The sequence below is a fragment of the Thermobia domestica genome, chromosome 11 (assembly GCF_964235325.1).
Source record: "Thermobia domestica chromosome 11, izTheDome1.hap1.1, whole genome shotgun sequence".
Taxonomy (NCBI): Eukaryota; Metazoa; Arthropoda; class Insecta; order Zygentoma; family Lepismatidae; genus Thermobia; species Thermobia domestica.
This window is the reverse complement of record NC_137464.1, coordinates 172,154,237-172,176,919: the sequence shown is the minus strand read 5'-3', so window position 1 is coordinate 172,176,919 and position 22,683 is coordinate 172,154,237. Positions and strand designations below refer to the sequence as shown.

The window sequence follows — 22,683 nt, the reverse complement described above, 5'->3', positions numbered from 1 at the left end:
GTGGTTAGAGGGGGCGCCGAATTTCGTGTTTCTCTTAGGTGACACAAATCTTAGTTTCAGGCCTGAAAGAGAGTTATTACTTGCAAAATACACTAATGAATTGCAGTACCTTAACTCCTAAGTAAGTACGAAAAATGTAAAAATGTAATCAATTTTTAACCAGAGTAAGTGATCATCAATTCATAAATGTCCTAAAATACTTGTTAATAGTAGTGTGTGAAATAAGTGTGGGTTCACTTGTAAAGTATTGTTTTATATTATTACACCTTTAGTGGGAAGGAAATCACAAGATGGCCATAAACAAAGAACTCTCAAGTTAACATACTAATGGTAAAAGTACCCTCTTTGCATAAACTTGTAATTATACTTTGAGGACGTGAAATTCACTGGAACTATTTTAAAACACATGTGTCTGCAGAATTACTAGAAACAAATACTTTAACATTGGAATATAAATAAATATAAAGATTCTAAATTTGGAATTGAGAGCCGCGGTGGCTCAGTGGTAGAGCGTTCACCTTTGGTGCTTGGGGTCCTGGGTTCGATCCCAGCCCCCGCCAAGTGACCTTTGTGGTAGACAAAAAAAAAACGTATGCGTGGGTTTCCTCGGGGTTGTCCCGTTTCCTCCCACTTTCTTCATTCCACCATTTCATTCATCACTCATCATCACTGTCCCCTTTAGCCTAACCGGCATAATCGTGGGACGTAAAACTTGCAGATTTCATTTCATTTCTAAATTTGGAATCATTTTTCTCGTGAACGAATATGTTTAAAATAGCTCCATTGAATTTCATTTCCTCAAACTAATTTATAAAGTATTCACTGAGAAAAATACGTTATCTGGACAGGGGTATATGATACAAATATACGGAATCTATAAGTTTACTACAGAAATTTGTACATAGCATATGTTATTCAGGGATAAAAGTTGATAGGAAAAGATAGAGGGACGCATGACGTCAAGCTGTTCCCCGTGCCTATCTTTGCCCTTTGTAATTTTTTTTAGAAAGCGGGGAGACGCCACATATATTTTCTGGAAGTAGGAGACGACGCGACGTCCCCCCGCGTTCCCCGTCACTTTTACTTCCTAAAGTTATCCATATGCTACATAGGTACTGCCTTTTTACCGCTTAGATGTTACATCATGCCGCTGCAGGATGTCTGACATCTAACAGTTTTCCGTATATTACATACGTCAGCTATATGTTGTACACATCCATCTGTATGTGAGATCCTGACTGCCTATATACATTTCTTTGTTTCATACGGAAAGTGCGTATAGATGGAACACCTATGGGGAAAGTATTATAAAACATACGTTTTCAGTTATATGTTTACTGGAGAATTTTTACCTATAGCCATACATTAAGGATTTACGCATGTAACCTTTGTTTTCACGTACGCCACAATACTTTTTCCTCTCTGTGTATAGAAGTGTGTCCAAACGTTGACACTCTTTATTGACAAGAACAATAGTCCTTTTGAACATAAATTAATAGGTATATACTACAACATAGATTTTTTTACCATGGGTTTTTTCAAGGACGGGGTCTAAAGTGAATACTCCCTAGGGCATGTCCAAGAGGTTACTATAAAAAAAATATGCCGAGAATAGTTTATACATTCATCATTTTCGTATTAAAAGAAATATGGCGTATTGGTATGTTCAATAAAAATTCTCATCTCGCTACTGATTTAGAAGCACATATGTTATATATATATATATATATATATATATATATATATATATATATATATATATATATATATATATATATATATAATTTTACACTTTCGAATATTCTATATTGATTTTCTGAAGGAAGTTTTCTTTTTAAAACTTTTTTTTTTCCTTCTTCGAAAAGTAAGAAGGAAAACCTGAGTATCAATTTGTGGTTATAACTTGAGTTGTATATTTTATGAGGGCACGAGAGGGTTAGAAATTATAGGACAGCTCGTTCTCTTTCTCTTGTGGATAGTTTGAAATTTTGACGTAATCTTTCACTCCACGTTCTCTATTCTCCTTCGCTCCACCCTATCGTTTAACTCCCGAGCTTCAGTGAGATCGATTTTTCCACCTCCTCGCCCCTGGGAGCCCTCAATCACTGCCATTCTCAGATGCCACTTTCCAATGTAGGTTGGTGTGTTTCTTGGCCATTTGCCTCCCGATTTTTCCCCCAAAAAATCCTTCTGCTTTCCCATCGCTTTCGCAGGCTATCATGTTACCCCGGAAGGCATCATTGTTCCTTGAGTTGCTTCAATTTGTTTACTATACCACACCAAATTCATGAAAGTTTCCCCCAAGAAGTTTAACTGCAAACACTATTAATAAATGTTTGAAATGTGAGAATCACTACAAGAGTGTTTGCTCCTTTTCATTACACAAAGTTACGAACAAGAATATGTTGTTAAATGTTCTGGTAGTAGCAGGTTTAGTAAACTTAATTGGAGGTCACTTAATTGGAGGTCATTTTATCCCTCTATAAACAACTAGCCTCTCTCTATCAATAACGTATTACGTAGCATAAAGTAATGATATAATGGAAGCGTTTTGAATCAAACTTGATCGTATTCGTCAAACAGAGAAATTGATACTTAATTATTTATTACCATAGTTGCTGAAGTAATGATGTACTGGGAGTAATTAACAGGGCAAAATGCACAGCCATTTAAAGGCTAAATTACTTGCTTTCTCGCCATTGGTAAGAGCTTGTGTTGGATCCTCAGTAGGGAAAAATAAATGAAATTTTTCAGTGTTACGACTTAGGATTATACCCTTTAAGCTAAAGTAGACAGATAATTAGTGAAAAATGAAGGAGTTGGTGGAATGAAACTGCTCGAGGACATGGGATAACCCGATCAAATCCAGGGACATCATGTTGCCCACCAGAAACTCATGGAGTTTAAGTCAGACAATACCAATCATTTTACTCTCCCTTTATTTCATATGAAAGAAATTACAGGTCAATTGAAAATGACGGACCCGAATTTAAAAAAAAATATTCTGTGTAATCTAATTAACATACGTTATTGCGACACATACTAAGAAATAAACTGTTAAAACTTCCTTGAAAAATATCACACATGTTCTACGTATGTGGGCACCTCGCATCACACGGCGCACATCAAGCCGATAGTGCAGTATATCTCCTGCCAAGCTTTTTGTAGCATATTGTGGTCAGTACCAAGCCAGTTGATTTTCATTTCAAGATGCAGCACGAATCTCTTAAATGCTCATTCCACTTACGAATGACCTTGATCTCTCTGACATTTGGTACGGAAATACCGTTGCACACTAATTACATATATATATATATATATATATATATACAAGATAGGCACACAGAAAACTCTCTGTTCTCCAGTAACGCCATTTTCTTTAACTGCTTGCTGCTGACTCTTTGAAAGTTAACGTTTCGAAGCGCATATCTCAAAATAATGTATATTTATTACATTTATTTATTAAATTTCTGAAGTCAGGTTCATCATTTTGATTTTCCCTTTGTATGTTCCGTAAAATTTTCTTAAAATATCTTCGATTTTAATGAAATATAGTCAAATTAGCTAGTAAGGCGATGAAAATCCCCAATAATAATAATAATAATAATAATAATAATATTATTAATAATAATAATAATAATAATAATAATAATAATAATAATAATAATAATAATAATAATAATAATAATAATAATAAACGCTTAATTGTACAATGTACCGCATCACTAATGGTTAAATACACAAAAATTTCACGTAAAGCATCCAAATAGTGCCTAAATGGGTTGGTCAGTTCTACTATCAATGTCCAGTTTCTTCGTTACAACTTGCAAGATTTGTTTGATTTCAATCAGTGTATTGTTATAATTTTCTACTTTTTCCACCTGAACGAGAAGATCGGAAATGATAGTAAACAAAATCGAATCCAATATTTCGACCGATTTACAGTGGCATGGTCCATAGAGGGAAAAATCTTATTTTTGATGTATATGTCTATTAAACAGTCATTTATTTTTCTGTTCATCCATTGGTACGTAAACATGCCTAGATGTCAACTTTTAAGACCTTCATGAGACTCTACAGAGCGTTTTTTTTAAATAAACTCCGTTCTTTTCTACAAAAATAAGAGTATCATACTGAAACCAACTCTAATAATTTTGCTTATATTTTAGAAGTAAATTTTTCATAACGTATTCAGAGTGTTGCTGAGAGAAACTACCAATATTGAAATTAGATTATTGATTTTCATATTGTACGATCTCTAATGGAGATTAGAGCTCCTCCGTGGCTAAGCGATTAGCGTACGCGCATTAGGCGTGGGAGACCCGGGTTCGATTCCCGGCGGGAGCTCATGTGGTTCGGATTCCACGTTAATCAGTAGATCCACGTCTCATATAGCCTCGCTGCTGGACGGGACGTAAAACTCAAAAATCAATCAATCAATCAATCTAATGGAGATTAATTAAACAGTGTAAACTTTTTTTAAAAAAATCAAATGTATTTGTGCTTTCACAATTGCGTAATGCTGATGAGTATTATTAATATAGTACAAAAAAAAATTCCCTCATCAGTACTGAAATTCGGAAGTAACAATTTTAGGCGAGATGCGATTAAGACTTTCTAATAGGAGTGCAAAGAGATTGATCTAGATTTCCTTCTCTTTCCCTCCATGAGTTCGCAAATACAATGACTTAATAATAGTGTTACAATAAGCCAGAGAAGTAATGAACTATGTTCGTAGTTTGAGGGAAATTTCCTTAACCTACGAAAATTTCGTAGGGAAATTTAGCAAAAACGGAAATAGGGAATTTTTTGATAAAATGTGAAAATCCAGGGAAATTCTCATGTGGCCTTGCACTCGTTGTTGGCTGGATGTAATCTGTGTGTATAATTTTTGTAAAAATAAAAAAGTGAAGATAAAAGTTAAAAGATATAAGCAAAAAGGAAGTAAATAAAACAAATGTAGCTGACACTTCTTTTAATGCAGCTAAGTTAATCTTATCACATAGCTTCTCTCATAGGAACTGAACTGTCAACATAGGGAAAATTTGATAAGAAAATGGGAAATTTTGTGTCAGTTGAGGGAAATTTTCATAAGGAAACCTATGAATACTAGTAGCAAAAGTCACAGTAATCTTCTATTCTACAAGTCTGTTGTCGAGTTTTAGATATTCTTGTTCTTTTCTTCAATATTATTAAAAAGAAACGAGATATTAAATGTAACATCTCTAAATACAAAAGGATAATTGTCAAAGGAACAATAATTTTTTTTTAAAAAAAGGTATGATGAAACAAGGGAGCAACATGAAACACTTCAACGCAATCTCAAACTCACAATGACGGATATCACTTTTCGCACCATAGGTGGGCCTTTCTTAATAGTATCCCTTATTCTTCAAAACTGAAATAATATATTATATAGCTCTTGTACTTCTTTTGTAGAAATAAGTTCAAACAATTTATACTACTTTTCTTCTTTCTTTAAATAAAGCCGCAGACACAGCCGCATTGTTGTTCTTGTTGGAATCTTTGCCCATGCTATTCTATCTCATTAAAAATGAAAATTGTTTTCTATCGAACTTCGTAAAAAAAAAAAAAAAAAAAAAAAAAAAATACAACTCCTATACTACCACTTTCTTAAGCAAAAGAAGTTTAATACTACCAATGTATAATTGTTTTCAATTTCAAATGAAATCATTCTCAACAGTACTGTATCTTCTATAAATTTCTGGGATTCAAAATTTGTGATAAAAATACTAATGGAACCAGTTAAGCACACTCACTCACCCCTCCCCCCCACACACATACATACATACATACATATATAATGTGTGTGTGTGTGTGTAATTTTCCCTAATCCCTGCGCGTTAGGCGCAGTTTCACAATAAACTTACATGCTCATGTTGCAGGTTTTTTGCTGCGGACTGTACCTTATTACTTGGATGTATCTGTTTGGTCGTAAACAAGTTTATTAATGGGTTTCTGATAGCATATTTAGAGATGAAGTTTGATATTCAGGGTTATTATAAATGATTGAAACGATTTCATAAATTCACTGTAGCTCTAGTAATTGAAATATTGTAACAAAACTCAGGAGTAACGTAGAAAAACTCAAAAAGTTTCGTTTGTTACCGGTATACTTCATATTTCTCCCACGAGAGCGCAGCAGGAAGCAGTGAGGCAAGATGGTGACAGGCGACAAGAAAGCATTCAATGTCATGGCCTCCACGCTCTCCTGACCTAACCCCATGCACCTAACCTTCACACCTCCTCTCCCACCAAACCTACCTTAAGTACGAGACCGCATCAACAATGCTTTTGAACTCATTGATAGGGACATGCTGCGCTCAGTGTGGGAAGAACTTGATTTTCGGCTTGATGTCTGTCGAATCACTAAGGGGGCGCATATCGAACATTGGTAATTGTTAACAAAAACTTTTTGAGTTTTTGTATATTTGTAAAAGAATTATCGCAATATATACAATAATACAGTTATTATCGAGGTGTGAAATCGCTCCAGTCATTTATAATAACCCTGTACATAGTTTTAATGCCAACTAAATTATTTGCAAATTTGAAAGGTGGGGTAAACGTTCGCACTCGGATTCATGCTCCTACTAGAATTTTGAACTTTTAGCAGATTCGTACATGTTTCATTCAGAATGAGATGTATACAAAGAAAAGGAAAGCTAATGAGTATTGTTGTTCAAGACGTTATTTACAGCAATAGAAAATAACAATAAGAGAAATCGCAATTTCTCTCACAGAATAAAGTACTATTGCTTATTTTTAAAAAAAAAAATCAATCAAAGCTCAAAGTAAGGAAAACGTTAACTTTCCTCCCCTTCTCATCATCATCATAAGTATTCTGCCATTATTGGCACGTCACTTGTTACAATTGAGAATATTCATACTCCATGGTCTTCCGCTAACCTCTTTGTCTTCACGTACGATTTTTCTGTTTTGATATCGTCCATTAATTGTAGTCTCCTTCGCCCCTCCCTCTCTTTCCTGCCACCATATCCTCTAGCACGTCTCTCATGATACAGTTCTTCTTATCCAATGTCCCAACCAGTTCCTTTTCCTCTTCTTAATAATATCTAAAATTGTTCTTTTCTTACCCACCATTTCTAACACTCTCTCATTTGTTATCCGCTCGACCCAACTAATTCTTTCCATTCTTCTCTACGCTCACATTTCGAAAGCTTCCAGTCGTTTTTCTTTTTTATCGTTTCTGCGTAATGTTCATGAATCTGACTCATACATTAGAATACTTGACACGAAGTATTTTATGAGTTTTTTTTTCAACTCTTTCTTCAACTTACCTTGTAGTATTTAAAATTACAGCACACCACTTCCTAAATATGGCCAGGATATTTCCTATATGAAACTTTCTTGTGGAGTAAGCAGTGTTGTACAACTGGAGCGAAAGCACAAATAAAAGCTTTAATCCCTTGTGGTCTTCTGGCCCCTGACACTCTACAGTGAAAATACACCAATATTAAAAATCACTAGATGCTCTTAAACTTATCTGAATCCAGCACTATCTACTAGTAGTTTAAGTGTAACTAGCTCATTTTCTGTTTGTCTACCTATTTTACATGCATTTTCCCAATGGTATTAGTATTTCTGCTACATAATCTCATAGCCTATTTTCTCGCATGTCGAAGGATTGCATCTCTTGGCTTTTTCCATAGGTAAAATCTCGTTTCATATGTATTATGTATTTACGTATATGTACGTATGTATGTGTGTGTGTGTGTGTATGTATATTATTTTTGAGCTACTGAGCACAACTTTCATATCATGTTTACACAATCATATTACATGGTGCGTGTTCTAGCTACATACATAACCTAACATCAATGTTTAACAATGTATCTTGCATGAGCACTGTGGTTCTGCCGTAGAATTCCTTTAAAAGAAAAACCTTAAGAGGATTACTTATACGAACCTAAACAGAAGGAAAGTGAATAATATATCCATGCACGCATATAAATATAAAAAGGGCTGACAGAGTAATATAAAACTCCCTTGAGGATGTATGTATGAAGGGAGATAAACCATTAGGGGAAAGAACTAAAAAAAAGGAAGGAAGAATGTAGCCATAAAGATGGTCGTTGTTTTATGTGCTTTTTTGATGATTATCAAACAGTGCATTGAAAACTAAGAGAAAAGAGTAAAAATAACTCTTAATGGAAAGATATTACAAAAATAAAATAATTACCTCAAAGTAAAAAAGGTTGATGGGAGCAAAGGTTTGAGTAATAAATTTTCGTGTTAGCTTTTATGGATATATTAACATTTTCTGTTCAGTCCGTCTTTGTAGGCTATTTTGACTGTTCCCGTTTTGAAGCACAAAAGTTGATTGAGTTAATAAATTTAAGCTGTTGCAGAATGGTATCGGAATGAAATGTATCAAATATTAGGTCCTCGTAAAATTTTGGGAACTATGATTGTTTATATCTCCGCTCCAACTGGGCCAATTTTTAAAACGTAAAGTGGTTAATCTCTGATGGATAACATGTTAATATAAGACTCTCTTGTGGTGATTGGTTCTGTTCTTTGGTTATAAAGAAACTTTGCTTACCGTAATTTACGGTGTTATCAGTGGCGAATCTAGAAGGTAAAAGCTGGGGGGGAAGGGGGCAAGCAGCCAAAACCCAGACTATCATAGGTATGAGTTTATTTTATTTTATTTTTATTTATTATTTATTATTTTTTTTTTAAATGAATGCTGCAGAAGTTTCCAAGTTAACTTTCTCCTGATGGATATTACGGCTTGGTTGGGCGTTGACATTGTGGACGTCTAGTATTTCTTTCTTTTTCTTTCTTTCTTTTTTCTTTTTTTCTTTCTTTTTTTTTACACATTATATAACACAAAAATTGCCAATAAGGCTATATCTATTGTTTAAAAAATTCTCAAATAAGGATAAAAGACAAAGTTTACTATAAACTTACAAAAATATAAATAATAGCTTCAGTTAGCTTCAATTATTTTTGTCACTCAAGAAACTGGGTGGGCCTAGGATCCTCCGACTCCCAGCTGGATCCGCCAGCGGCTGTTACTACTACGCATTCGTATTATGTTTCTTATTGTCTTGTGTTTCCGTGTTCAAGAATCTAATGTCGGGATTGTATATACATTAATTACGAGTCTTCATCCCGGCGAAATTAAAATACCGCTAATTTTACAGTAATTATGTGATATCTTCAAATAGATAAAAGATAATTGAAATATGGAACAAGAGCGCCCTAGACAATATTATTTTGCGTGAGGTACCGTTATCACAAGTCACCTAGTGGCTTTCCGTTTTCAGCTGTTTAGAAACGCGAAAATAAATGCCGATTTTCAAAATGGCTCAAAATCGAAAGTAGATAAGTGAGTCATGATAACGGTTTCTCATGTAAAATAATATTGTCTAGGGCGCTCTTGTTCCACATTTCGATTATCTTTTTATCTATTTGAAGATATCACATAATTACTGTAAAATTAGCGGTATTTTAATTTCTCCGGGATGAAGACTCTTAAAGCTCCTTCTTCGTACGTACACTGTGAGAAAAGTAGGCCTCACAACAATTTCCCCTCATGCTAATGAACTACTACCTACAGCAATAAATGCAATGCCAATCGCTATAGATGGTAAGTATGATCTTATTGGATCGAATAGGTATCCGTTAAGTGCCTCTGCATTGTGAGACTACGGTAAACTTGCAGACTATAATAATTTCATATTGAAACGGAAATAGTAGGTCTATAACTTCCAGTTGTAAGAGAGGGACAAGATCATAGATAGAACCTATTCAAATGCTGAAACCAAAAACATTTTCTCACTATCTATTATGGTTATCAGTATAGAAATAAATATTGAGATCGAAAACAGTATTAACTTTGACTGATTCCGGCTTAAGTAGACGAATAAAAACTGAAACGAAACTTATTCTTGGAACGCGGAATCCATATCAAAAAGCCATTTCTCTGTATGCCTTAACTTTTCTACTCTACGTAGATCAATATTGAAACCGGAAGTTATAGTGAGTTTCTCAATTTCCGGTTTTTGTAGAGAGAGAGAAAGATGTAGACAAAATGTTTTTGAGGCACTGAATCGATTGCAGAAATCATATTCATCGTTATCTACGATACTGACACTTCGTAGACGTAGTATGATTATTGCCTTATATCTCTATTTATTGATGGAGAGGCTAGCCTATTTAATATATAAAGCATATTTAAGTTCCAATCAAAAAGATCATTCAAATGAAATAGGCAATTAATACGATTTTAACAACTGCTCTACTATCCATTATCATTTGACTCATCGTCATAGCCATCTCATCTCTCTCTCTCTCTGTCTTAAAAAAAAAAGTGTTAATGACCGGCAATTCCTCTATACGATCTTTAAAGCAAGAAGTATATTTTTTAACATTCCCGGTTTGAACAGAAGGTTAAAAGAGGAGGTGGAACCTGTTCTTGAGACACTGAATCAATTCAAAATTAGGGCCGCGGTGGCTCAGTGGTAGAGCGTTCACCTCTGGTGCTAGGGGTCTCAGGTTCAAACCCTACTCCCGCCAAGGGAACTTTGTGATTGACAAAAACCGTGTGCGTGAATCTTCTCGGGGTTCTCCCGTTTCCTCCCACTTTCTTCGTTCCACCATTTCATTCATCTCTCATCATCACCGTCTCCTTTAACCTAAACGGCATAACTCAAAAATTTCATTTCATTTCGATTCAAAATTACAGTTTCCCGCTATAATTTTACCATTTTTGCTCTGATATCTGTCAACAGACAGGTATACGAACGGACGTAACCGTTTCTGAGACGAGTTTCCATTCGTATACATAGCATAGTTTGGACATCTAAAATAAGGAAACGAACGAATTAAAAATTTTATATAGGCAGAAAAGGATTGAGTTGAGTTGATTTTGAGTTTGACGTCCCTTTCAGCAGCGAGGCTATATGAAACGTGGGCCCCTACTGATTAACGTGGAATCTGAGCTCCCGTCGGAAATCGAACCTGGGACTGCCACGCCAAAGGTACGTACGCTTACTGCTTAGTCAGGATGATGTCTATATAGGCAGAAAAGGGTTAGAATCAGAGTAGGCATAGGATTCAATTTTAAAGATTTGTTTGTATCTTGCCATTCTATCCTGTCTTATTTTCTATAATTGATGTTCTTTTTGTGAACTCTCTCAGAACTGACAGATTTTGTAACAGATTCTGAAATGGGATTTGCTGCGGCTAGTTTCTGACTGTCTCTATGAATGAATGCCTCGAGATTCCAAAAATGAAGTTTTATTTTCTTCCCGAATGATCAAATCTAATTTCCTGGATGACGAAGAAAAATGTGAGGTCCGATAAATTAACCAAGGTACGTCGGTTACATAAAGAAGATAATTTGATAATCAGGAAATCCTCTTTTCTGTTTATTTATGCATACAATTTGCATCATGTGTCGTTTCCTGTATGGAAGACTTTCCTTTGGAAAACAAAAAGATAGAGAGATAGAAGTGATATATCAACACTCATGTTATAGACATAACACCCAATATTACCATATGTAGTGTTACCCACCCATAAGACTAGACGATATGATAAAAAAGGCTTTATTTCTCTTATCTTGTAAATTTTGTCTCTCGTCTCGTTTCGGTACTCGAATAATTCTTTCCCGTCTAATCTTGATTCTCCTAAAAAATTCTTCTCTCATTTTGTTTTGTGAATTTATGTACAAATTTTTCTTTCATATTTTATCTAGAAACTATTAGCGCATCTATACACGTCTCATGGGGTCCACACTGAGAAAAAAATCATTATGTGGCGTAAGTAAAATCGTATGTTATATTTGTAAATCCTGTAGTTATTAGACTTAACGTACAGGAAACGTATAACTGAAAACGCATATTTTATACTACTTTCTGTATAAGTGCTCCACCTGTACGTACTTTCCGTATGAAATAATATAGGCAGTCAGGATCTCACATACAAATGGACATATATAATATATAGCTGACGAAGGTAACATACATATAGGTAACATAAGGAAGACTGTTAGATATCAGACATCGTGCAACGGCATGATGTAACATTTAATGGCAGTGCCTATGTAGCATACCTATAACGTATGCTGCGTACTGATTTCTGTAGTAAGCAAGGGGATTCCGTATATTTGTACAATATACCGCTCTCCGGAGAATGGACTTTTCTCAGTGCACGAAGGGTGTGATACAACAACATTTAATTCATATTTATTATTGAAGTAAATTGTGTAATGACTTGGATACTTTTTTAATGTTAAAGTAACTGCTCTTCATTTGGTTCATACAATCACTTTATCTATTTATCTATATTATGAAATTGAAAGTGACTATGTTTATGAGCATTAATCTCTTCAACCATCCGACCGATCACGATCACATTCTCAACATAGATGAGATTCGGACCCGGTATAGATTTTATCGTATCACTTTGACGGTGCAACGTAGGGAAGGGGAAGGAGGAGAGATATTTAAGATGATCGAAAATGACCAATATTAGTGCCAAATCCATAGTTTTCGGGATCGCTGACATGAACAGTGACACTTCTGATGCTGTTTAAATCCGAATTCAGCCCCGCAACTTGTTAGAGGAGGAGGAGAAGATAGCTACATAAAAATGATCGAAAATGACCAATGTTAGTGTCGAATCCATAATTTTTGGAGCCTCTGAGTTGTAGAGTGACATTTTGGATACCGTTTACATTCAAATGCAGCCCCGCAACTTGTGGAGGGGAGGATATATCTGCTAAAATGATCGAAAATGACCTATGTCAGTATCGAGTCCATAGTTTTCTGGATTACTGAGATTAACAGTGACACTTCTGATCCCGTTTAAATCCAAATTCATCCTCGTAATTTTGTGGAGAGGAAGGGAAGAGATACATAAAAATGATGGAAAATGACCGATATCAGTATCGAATCCATTGTTTTAAGGATCGCTGAGATTAACAGTGACACTTCTGATCCCGTTTAAACACAAATTCAGCCCTGCAACCTGAGGGAGGAGGAGAGAGAGAAATATAAAATGATCGAAAATGAGATATAACACAGAGCGCTTTAGTAATAGTAAAAAGTGACTGAGTAATAGAACATAGACTATTTTTCTTAATTTAATCCAGCGAAACGGGTGATCGATGCTAATAGTTTCTATCTTTAAATTATGTAACACTAAATCAGTGTTTGAGATCTAAGACGGCTGAATTAGTGTGACTCACGAGACTCATGAAACTTTTAGTCTCGTCTCCGAAACGTGATGAGAATTGACTTATTTCTTGTCTCGTCTCGAACTTTTTTTTAAAGTGATCTGTGGTAGAGCGCTTATCTATGGTCCATGGGGTACTTGATACGATCCCCGGCCAGGTAAATTTGTGGTGGACAACATCATGTCCGTGAATTTTGTTCGTTTCCTTCCACTTTCTCATTCTTCCATCATCATTCACTTCCTTTAATCTTCGTCTCCGTTAGTCTAACAGGCATAATCGTTGGACGTTAAATTTCGTAATAGTACATTTCATTTTCGTTTTTTCGAGTTCCTTTAAAAGTACTTCTCGTCACGGTTTCTAAACTAGAATAAAGACGAGACGAGACATTTCTCGTCTTGTGGGCACCACTAACCATTTGCTCTTTCATGATCTTATTCGAATATTCTAAGAATCTGGTGCGGGTGCACTTAAAAAACAATAATAAAACAGTTTCTTTTTTTTTAAAAAAAAAATCCCTAATCACGAACCCATAGGAAATTATACGAAACAGCATGACCAACATTGTCGTATGTACCGAACTGAAAATGCGCAGACTCCTTTCTTCTTTGTACTTTCCTAACTCCCACTGCAGAGACCAGTTCAGGTTTGAGAGGCCTGTACGTCGTTGTGTTACACTTCTGCTTACCTTCTATTCGTAATGTTTACGAAGGTTTTGTAATTACTTTATTATTATTTTTTTGAGTAACTTCTTAGTTAGTTGGTTAACTTTTTTATAATCTTAACCACAGTGAGTGGTTTTAGATTTGTTTTATTTAGATGATTGTATTGTAAATAATAGTTTCATAATACTTCACTTATTGCTTGTCTTCGTTACTGGTGAAAATATGGGGATAAAGAGGAAGATGGTTGTTGATGAGGACGATAGTGATGCTGACAACATAACATTATTTGAAGTAAGAAGTGCTGAAGAAGAAGATTGACTAGAAGATTGTGTAGAAGATAAGGACGACGACCTAGAGTTTGAAATAGAGAAGTCCGGCAGTGAAACAGAAACAGGTGCTAACTCATCACATGCGAATCAAAGGAGAAAAATACCTCATATCACATTTAGCAAACTCGTATTCACTCCACTCGTTATATTATATACCTTGACTCCGCATACTCCCACAATTCCTGCTGCTCTGGTGCTTACTGCCATACAAGCTTATTGTCACACCTGCTGCTCCCGTGCCGCCTGCTGCCGTTCCTAACCCTTATATTATCATTTTTAAAGAACGTGTGGTTCGTGTCAAGAATAATCACGTCTGAAATACACATCCAGGATCAGTAAATGTTCGCATTCATACTAGAAGTATTATTGTTTCAAGAAGAGGTGTTAATGGTCAGGCAAAGCTCACTATAAGACTACTTGAATACTTTGGTCATTTTTGACCAAGAATTAATAAATAAAGGTGTGCTTTATACCAATCCGTGTAACGTGGGTTCCTGCCACCACGGCATGGCGCGTCTTCAGGTTGCGGATCGAGGAGAAGGCCTCTAGATATAGAGGTTAGCTGCGAATATACTGAATAAGCAGTCGCGGACAGACGACTAGGAGTGGTCCTCCAGCTTGGGGGTTTGGGTAAGGCTAACACCCTCATCCTGTAAAAAAAAAAGGTACTTGTTCAGAAACATTCACAAAAGCCTCGGACAAGGACTGATAACTTGGCACGACATCAGCAAAAGAAAATGGACATGAGATTTGGAACATGGAATATTAGAAGTCTTTATAGAGCAGGCGCGTTAAAATCTGTAACGAGTGAGTTAGAGAAATACAGGATGGACTTAGTAGGAGTTCAGGAAGTTAGGTGGGAAGGAAATGGATCTGAGAATTCCGGAAATTTTACGTTCTTTTACGGGGAAGGAAATAAAAATCACCAGTTAGGAACAGGGTTTTTCGTTCACAAACGAATATTACCAGTAATTAAACGGGTTGAATTTGTTACTGACAGACTTTCTTTTATTACTCTTAAGGGACGGTGGTGTGATATTATTGTTTTAAATGTACATGCTCCAACTGAAGATAAGGGTGACGATATAAAAGATAGTTTTTACGAAGAAGTGGAACGGATATTTGACCAACTCCCGCGATACCATATGAAGATTCTATTAGGGGATTTCAATGCGAAGGTAGGACGAGAGGATATTTTCAAACCGATTATTGGGAACGATAGTTTGCATAAGGAAAGTAATGACAACGGTGTTAGACTCGTGAACTTTGCAACATCCAAAAACCTAATCGTGAAGAGTACAAAATTCCCACATCGCGACGTTCATAAATACACTTGGACATCACCAGACGGAAAAACACATAATCAAATTGATCACGTTTTAGTAGATAGAAGAAGACAATCTAGCATAATTGACGTTCGGTCGTTTAGAGGGGCTGATTGTGACACTGATCACTACCTGGTAGCAGCGATAATATGGGGAGATTATTGTTGAATGAAGGTAATATTCAATGTCCGAAAACGGAGAGATTTAATTTAAAGAAATTAGAAGAGAGCCAGGTAAGAGAGGAATACCAGATTGAAGTTTCGAATAGATTCGCGGTTTTAGAAGACTCGGAGTGCACTAGTGTTGAGGATACTTGGATTGAAATTAGAGATAGTATTAAAAGTTCAGCAATAGAAAAATTGGGACACGCGGAAATACGTAGGAACAAACCATGGTTCGACCAAGAATGCATTAAACTAGCAGAGAAGAGAAAACAGGCAAAATTACGGTGGCTACAAAATCCGAATGAAATAACTACACAAAATGTCGCAGATATCAGGCGGAAAACTTCCAAAACTTTTAGAACAAAGAAACGGAATTTTCTGAAAGCTAAAATTAAGGAACTTGAAGATAATAGTAAAAATAAAAATATTCGGGACATGTATAAGGGGATCAGCGAATTTAAGAAAGGCTATCAACCTCGTGCTTATATATTAAAGAAATCTGACGGAACAGTTCTCACCGATACGGATAGCCTCTTAAATAGATGGAAAGATTTCTTTGACGATTTGCTGAACACGCAGCCAAAAACTAACGTGCGTGGAGAAAAGGAGATACACACCGCAGAACCGTATATTCCAGAACCCAATCGAATAGAAGTGGAAGCCGCTATAAAGAAATTAAAGAAACACAAATCTCCGGGTGTAGATGAAATTCCGGCTGAGTTAATTTTAGCTGGAGGCGAAAAATTGTGGAACAAGATACACAAACTCATTCTCCTTATCTGGAACAAGGAAGAATTGCCACAAGAGTGGAAAGAATCAATCATTGTTCCAATTCACAAGAAAGGCGACAAAACTGACTGTAATAATTATCGAGGCATTTCTCTTCTGTCAACATCCTATTAAATCCTTTCAAATATTCTGTTAGCAAGATTGACCTCATACGCAGATGAAATTATTGGAGATTATCAGTGCGGATTTAGACGAAATCGATCAACTATCGACCAAATATTTACCATTCGCCAAATACTCGAAAAGAAGTGGGAATACAATACCCCGGTACATCAACTATTTATTGATTTTAGAAAGGCTTACGACTCGGTTAGGAGAGAAACATTATACAACGTTCTTACAGAACTTGGAATACCGAGAAAGCTAATTAGATTAATTAAGATATGTTTAAGTGAATCCCAAAGTAAAGTCCGGGTAGGAAAATTTTTGTCCACGAGCTTCCACGTCGAAAATGGCCTGAAACAAGGAGATGCGTTGTCGCCATTATTATTTAACTTTGTGCTGGAATACGCCATAAGGAAAATCAAAGATAGCAACCAGGGCCTAGAGTTGAACGGCATTCACCAGGTTATGTCATATGCTGATGATGTAAATGTAATAGGGGATGATAGGAGAACAGTAGAGATAAATACAGAGATCTTATTAAACACTTGCAGGGACATGGGTTTAGAAGTAAATGCAGAGAAAACTAAATACATGGAAGTGCGTCGGGACCGTAATACGGCAAATTGTGGAGGCGTTAAAATATTAAATAATGCTTTTGATAAAGTGGATACTTTCAAATATTTAGGATCAATATTAACAGACGAAAATCATATTCACGAAGAAATTAAATGTCGACTAAAAGCAGGGAATTCGTGTTACTATTCAGTTCAAAATCTCTTGTCGTCGCGAATTCTGTCCAGGAATTTGAAGATTAAAATATATAAAAAGATAATCATGCCTGTTGTTTTGTATGGTTGTGAAACATGGTCGCTTACTCTGAGGGAAGAACATAGACTGAAAGTATTTGAGAACAGGATCCTGAGAAGAATATTCGGACCCAAGAGGAACGAGAATGGAGAATGGCGGAAGCTTCATAACGAGGAACTACATAGTTTATACGGTTTACCCAACATTGTTAGGGTCGTCAAGTCTAGGAGGCTTAGGTGGGCAGGTCAGGTAGCTAGAATGGAAGAAAGTATTATAGAAACGCTTTCAAAGTCTTGACTGGTAGACCCATAGGAAAACGACCATTAGGAAGACCTAGGCGCAGATGGGAGGACAATATTAAGATGGATCTCGCAGAGATAGGAATACAAAGTAGAAACTGGATGCAATTAGCTAAGGATAGAAGTCAGTGGAAAGCTTTTGTGAACGCGGCCGGGTTCCATAGGCCATAGAGTTAGTTAGTTAGCTTTATACCAATGAAGAGATAAGTCGTGCAAGGCCAAAGTATGCTAATCAAAGTGCTACATCATCATCTATAAATAATGAAGAAATGCCAGTGTTTATTGTTTTGTTGGTGAATACTGCTCTTCGTAAAGCCAACCACTTACCTGTTAAGAACAGTTTGATCATAAGGGACAGTTTCTTTATAAATGTATAATAGGCAAAGCTCACTACAAGACTACTTGAATACTTTGGTCATTTTTGACCAATGATTAATAAATAAAGGTATGCTTATACCAATGAAGAGATAAGTCGTGCAAGGCCGAAGTATGCTAATTAAAGTGCTACATCATCATCATCTATAAATAATGAAGAAATGCCAGTGTTTATTGTTTTGTTGGTGAATACTGCTCTTCGTAAAGCCAACCACTTACCTGTTAAGAACTGTTTGATCATAAGGGACAGTTTCTTTATAAATGTGTAATGAGGAGCAACTAATTGGAATTTATTTTGAGCTACCTTATAGTTGACGACAAAAGAACACACGTATGATAGGGAGAAGAGATGATCGGTTTGCACTTTTTCGTTAATTGTAGAATGCCTTTACAATGAACTGTCGGACTTAGTACAAACGGGGATCTACGTAATCGTTGACGTACAATTGTTAGGTTTTGTAGGGAAATGTCTCTTCCGTATATATATACGAAACATTTTCCAAATAGGTATAAAAATAGTGATGACTTGTGACACCAATACTAGTTCCATAATAGATGGAATCCCTATACTTGTAAGGGAATGCAGACTGGAGGGTTACCACAGAGCTAACCGAAGAGCTTTCGAGAGCTTTCTTCAACAGGATTACAGTTGGTATGAACAGGAAAAGTGTTCAATCTAAAGCAATTTTCAACAAAGGGAAAACACCAGTAAACACTTCAATATTCCTGTTTTCACAGAAAATGCACTTGTCTCCTACAAACCAAAGAACAACACATTGTTACTTTTCTATCTACTATACACAGTACACTAGAATTGAATCCAACCACGCAAAAGCTCAGTGTGATTCACTGTTATAATGAAACAAAAGGATCAATACACACTATGCATCAAATGTATCAAAATATTTCTTACAGCAGAAAGACGAAGCGATGGCCATTATGCGTGTTTTTTTTATTATTTTTTAATATTCAACATCTGTTTTCTGAACGCTCACACCATTTACTGCCAAAAAAAAAAAAAAAAAAAAAAAAGCTTTCGAAGCACAAGAAGTTCATGAAACAACTTTACAAGGAGCACACTATTCCTCAAATGAAAACTCGTTTACAAACACCATTAATTAGGCGTAACCTTCATATGATCATTCGCAAGTCATTCCCCTCACTAACCCTATGGTCCCTAGAACAAGCAAACCATGCATTTATTGTCCAGCAAGCAAAAGGAGAATGACAACAAACTTTTGTGAGCACCGCAATATTGGAATTTGTGTTGAACATAGAGCTATGCGCTTTATCTTCTATGTCCAGGAAAAATAATAATAATAAAAAAACAACTTCGTTAACGACAGTTCCCGATGATCCGCCTAATAACTTTAAGTTTATATGCACAATGTTATATCTCATAGTTGCCTTGTTCTTATTTTTTTATTTGCAGTATACAGTCGTAATAGCAATAAAGCAATTTACTCACATATTTCAATTTTTCCTCAGGACGTGATATTCGTAATTCTGGTATACTGCCAGCAAGTTATATACAGTACATTGATTTTTATATGTATTTTTAAAGTAAAGTATTCCAGAGATATACAATCTTGTCTATTACCTCACATTACATTGATATTCTGCCATTATTGGCAGGTCACTTGCTGCAACTGAGAAGCTCCCATGTCCCACGGTCTTCCACTAACCTCTTCGTTTTCACGTACGATTTCTCTGTTTTGACATCATCAATTAATTGTAGTCTCCTTCGCCCTCTCCCTCTCTTTCCTGCCACCATACCCTCTAAAACATTTTCTTCTTAACCAATGTCTCAACCAGTTTTTCTTCCCCTTCTTTATAATATTTGAAATTGTTCTTTTCTCCCCCGCCCTTTCTAACACCTTCTCATTCGTTTTCCACTCGACCCAGTTAATTCTCTCCATTATTCTCCACACGCACATTTCGAAAGCTTTCATTCGTTTTTCATCATTTTTGTGTAATATTTGTTTCTGAACCATACAGCACAGTACTCAAGGCAAAGCACTTTATGACTTTTCTCAACTCTTTGTTCAAGGTCCCACAAAATAGAATTACTTACTTGTTTCGCCATTCCTATCCTTGTTTTTAATTCACGTTCACACTTCACATTATCACTAACACTATCACCTAGGTATCTAAAAACTAGTCACCTGTTCTATTTTCTCCCCTCCTACTTCTATATTTGACATCGACCGCTTCGTTTCAATCATCATGACTTTTGTCTTTCTAACATTTATTTTCATCTCATATTCTTCGCAACCCTTCCTCAAGTTTTCTAATATCTATTGTTTTTCTCTTCAGATTCAGCAGCAAACGCCATATCATTTGCAAACCGTATATATCGAATCATTCTACCTTGTGTATAAAATTCTATAAACAAACACATGTTCAGATAAAATAATAATATTCTAATACCAATAAATAAATAAACTTGCGATAGAATTTACGAATGCTTAGGAACCACATTAAAACAAAAATGGTTTAGTAATCCACGGTTTAAACCAGGCCTGTCCATGAATTGGCTCCCGGAGCCGAAGCGCGAGCGAGCACGAGCGAAGAAAAGAGCAGGTGAACACAGATGGTGGTAGCTTCGCCCCTTCCACTGCATCCGATAAGTGTTGCCAACCACACATGATGGCAAAAAACCTACGGCCAAGCCTGGTCAGAAATTCGCACGATGTTGAAGCATTGAGCAGACGCAAGCGTGAAATGTGCAGGTGTGCTCTCCCCCTCCCCCTCCCTATTTCGAAAGCAGTGACGCGAAAACACTGCAGGAAATAAAATTGGTACGTTTTTTGGTCGAGGAAGACGCATGATAGAGGTTACAGTTAGCGTTGAAGTAACTAACAAATGAACAAGAAAGAAAGAAAGAAAAAAGCTAATATTAAACATGTCAGCTTACAGACGTAAAAACGACTGCAAAAATCGGAAACGAATTGTTTCAGACCTTTTTAGCTTGCTTACACAATTCGTGACGTTGTATTACATTATCACTCGGTCTGTAAGTTGTCACTCGCTTCACGTTTGCTCAGTTGTAAACGCCTTTCGTTCCTAGATTGATAGCAGAACGACGGGAGATTGAAAATAATAATAATAATAATAATAATAATAATAATAATTATTATTATTATTATTATTATTATTATTATTAGTAGTAGTAGTAGTAGTAGTAGTAGTAGTAGTAGTAGTAGTAGTAGTAGTAGTAGTATTCGGACCAAAGAGGGATGAAAATGGGGATTGGAGGAAATTCATAATGAGGAATTGCATAGCTTATACCGCTCACCTAACATTGTTAGGGTCATTAGGTGTAGAAGGCTCAGGTGGGCAGGCAATGTAGCCAGAATGGAAGAAATTAGAAACGCTTTCATAATTTTAACTGAAAACCCAATTGGAAGAAGACCACTAGGAAGACCTAGGCGTAGATGGAAAGACAATATTGAGATGGATCTTGCAGAAATAAGAGTACAGAGTAGAAACTGGATCCAGTTGGCTAAGGACAGAAGTTAGTGGAAATATTTTGTAAACGCGGCATTGAACCTTCGGGTTCCATAGGGCATATAGTTAGTTAGTTAGTTAGTTATTATTATCTAAAAGAAATGTTCAAATGTTGTTAAGAGACAATTACACAGAAGAACTGAGTTCCGACCAAACACTAATTTGCCGGAAGGAAATTCCAGTGCAGTCCAGCCCACTTTAAGCGTTATCCGTGCAACCCACGTTTCATGTTCAAGATATTGGGAATAATTGTTCCTATAATTCAGTTGGAACGTTTCCTTCCGATTTTACGCTGTTACAGTAGGCCTACAACATTGTGACTTTCAAAATCAATCAGTAACTACCGAAGAAAGACAAGCGTGTAGCTTCAGTCGTTGATATGATTTAACATTCTTTTTCACTTTTAACAAGCCACCGGCAAGCAACTAGCCAGGCACAATATGTTTTTCATTATTAAAAAGACACTACTTGTTAAAAAAAAAACACTAATGGTAGTCACTAATGGTCACTCTTAAAAATGGAAAATCTCTTTGGCTCTCTTAATATTTTGTTTGATTCTTTGCGATCAAAGTAACTTTAAAAGTAGAGTAAGAAATATTATTCTTCCTATTGATGGTGTAATAGTGGCTTCTAATCTCCACAACCAACCCCTTGCTAAGCCTATTCGTACACACATACATTCATAAGCTAATTTTCTGGAGATAATACTTAGATAATTACAAACATGTGCTACAGTATTTTTTTTTGTATCAACAGATTCTCTCTTTTCCCAAAAAGCGAAACAACATAATATAACAAACCCACACTCGGATTAAGAACTTGATTTTATATATATATTTTATCTTGAAAACCGGTTTTCCATTGGGCAAACTAGCAAATTTTTATAAATGTAAGCGTTGGTTTGATTCCACCACATCCTTCTTTAACAAAAGGAAAGAAAAAAGAAGAAAAGGAACGTACATAGTTTATCATTTGATTGCTGTTACAAGTTTGTGTTGTCTATAGTTAACGGTTACCACATTGTAAAAAACACTTTACACTAAATGGCAATCAGTTACCATACATACTTTTTTTTTTTTTGGTG

General features: G+C 35.8%; 1 protein-coding gene across 1 annotated transcript in view; it reads left to right on the top strand.

Annotated features, from left to right (window-relative positions):
• The window catches only part of LOC145664561 (chaoptin-like), a 408,745-nt gene that overhangs the window by 24,647 nt on the left and 361,415 nt on the right, over positions 1-22,683 (top strand). The window lies entirely within an intron of this gene.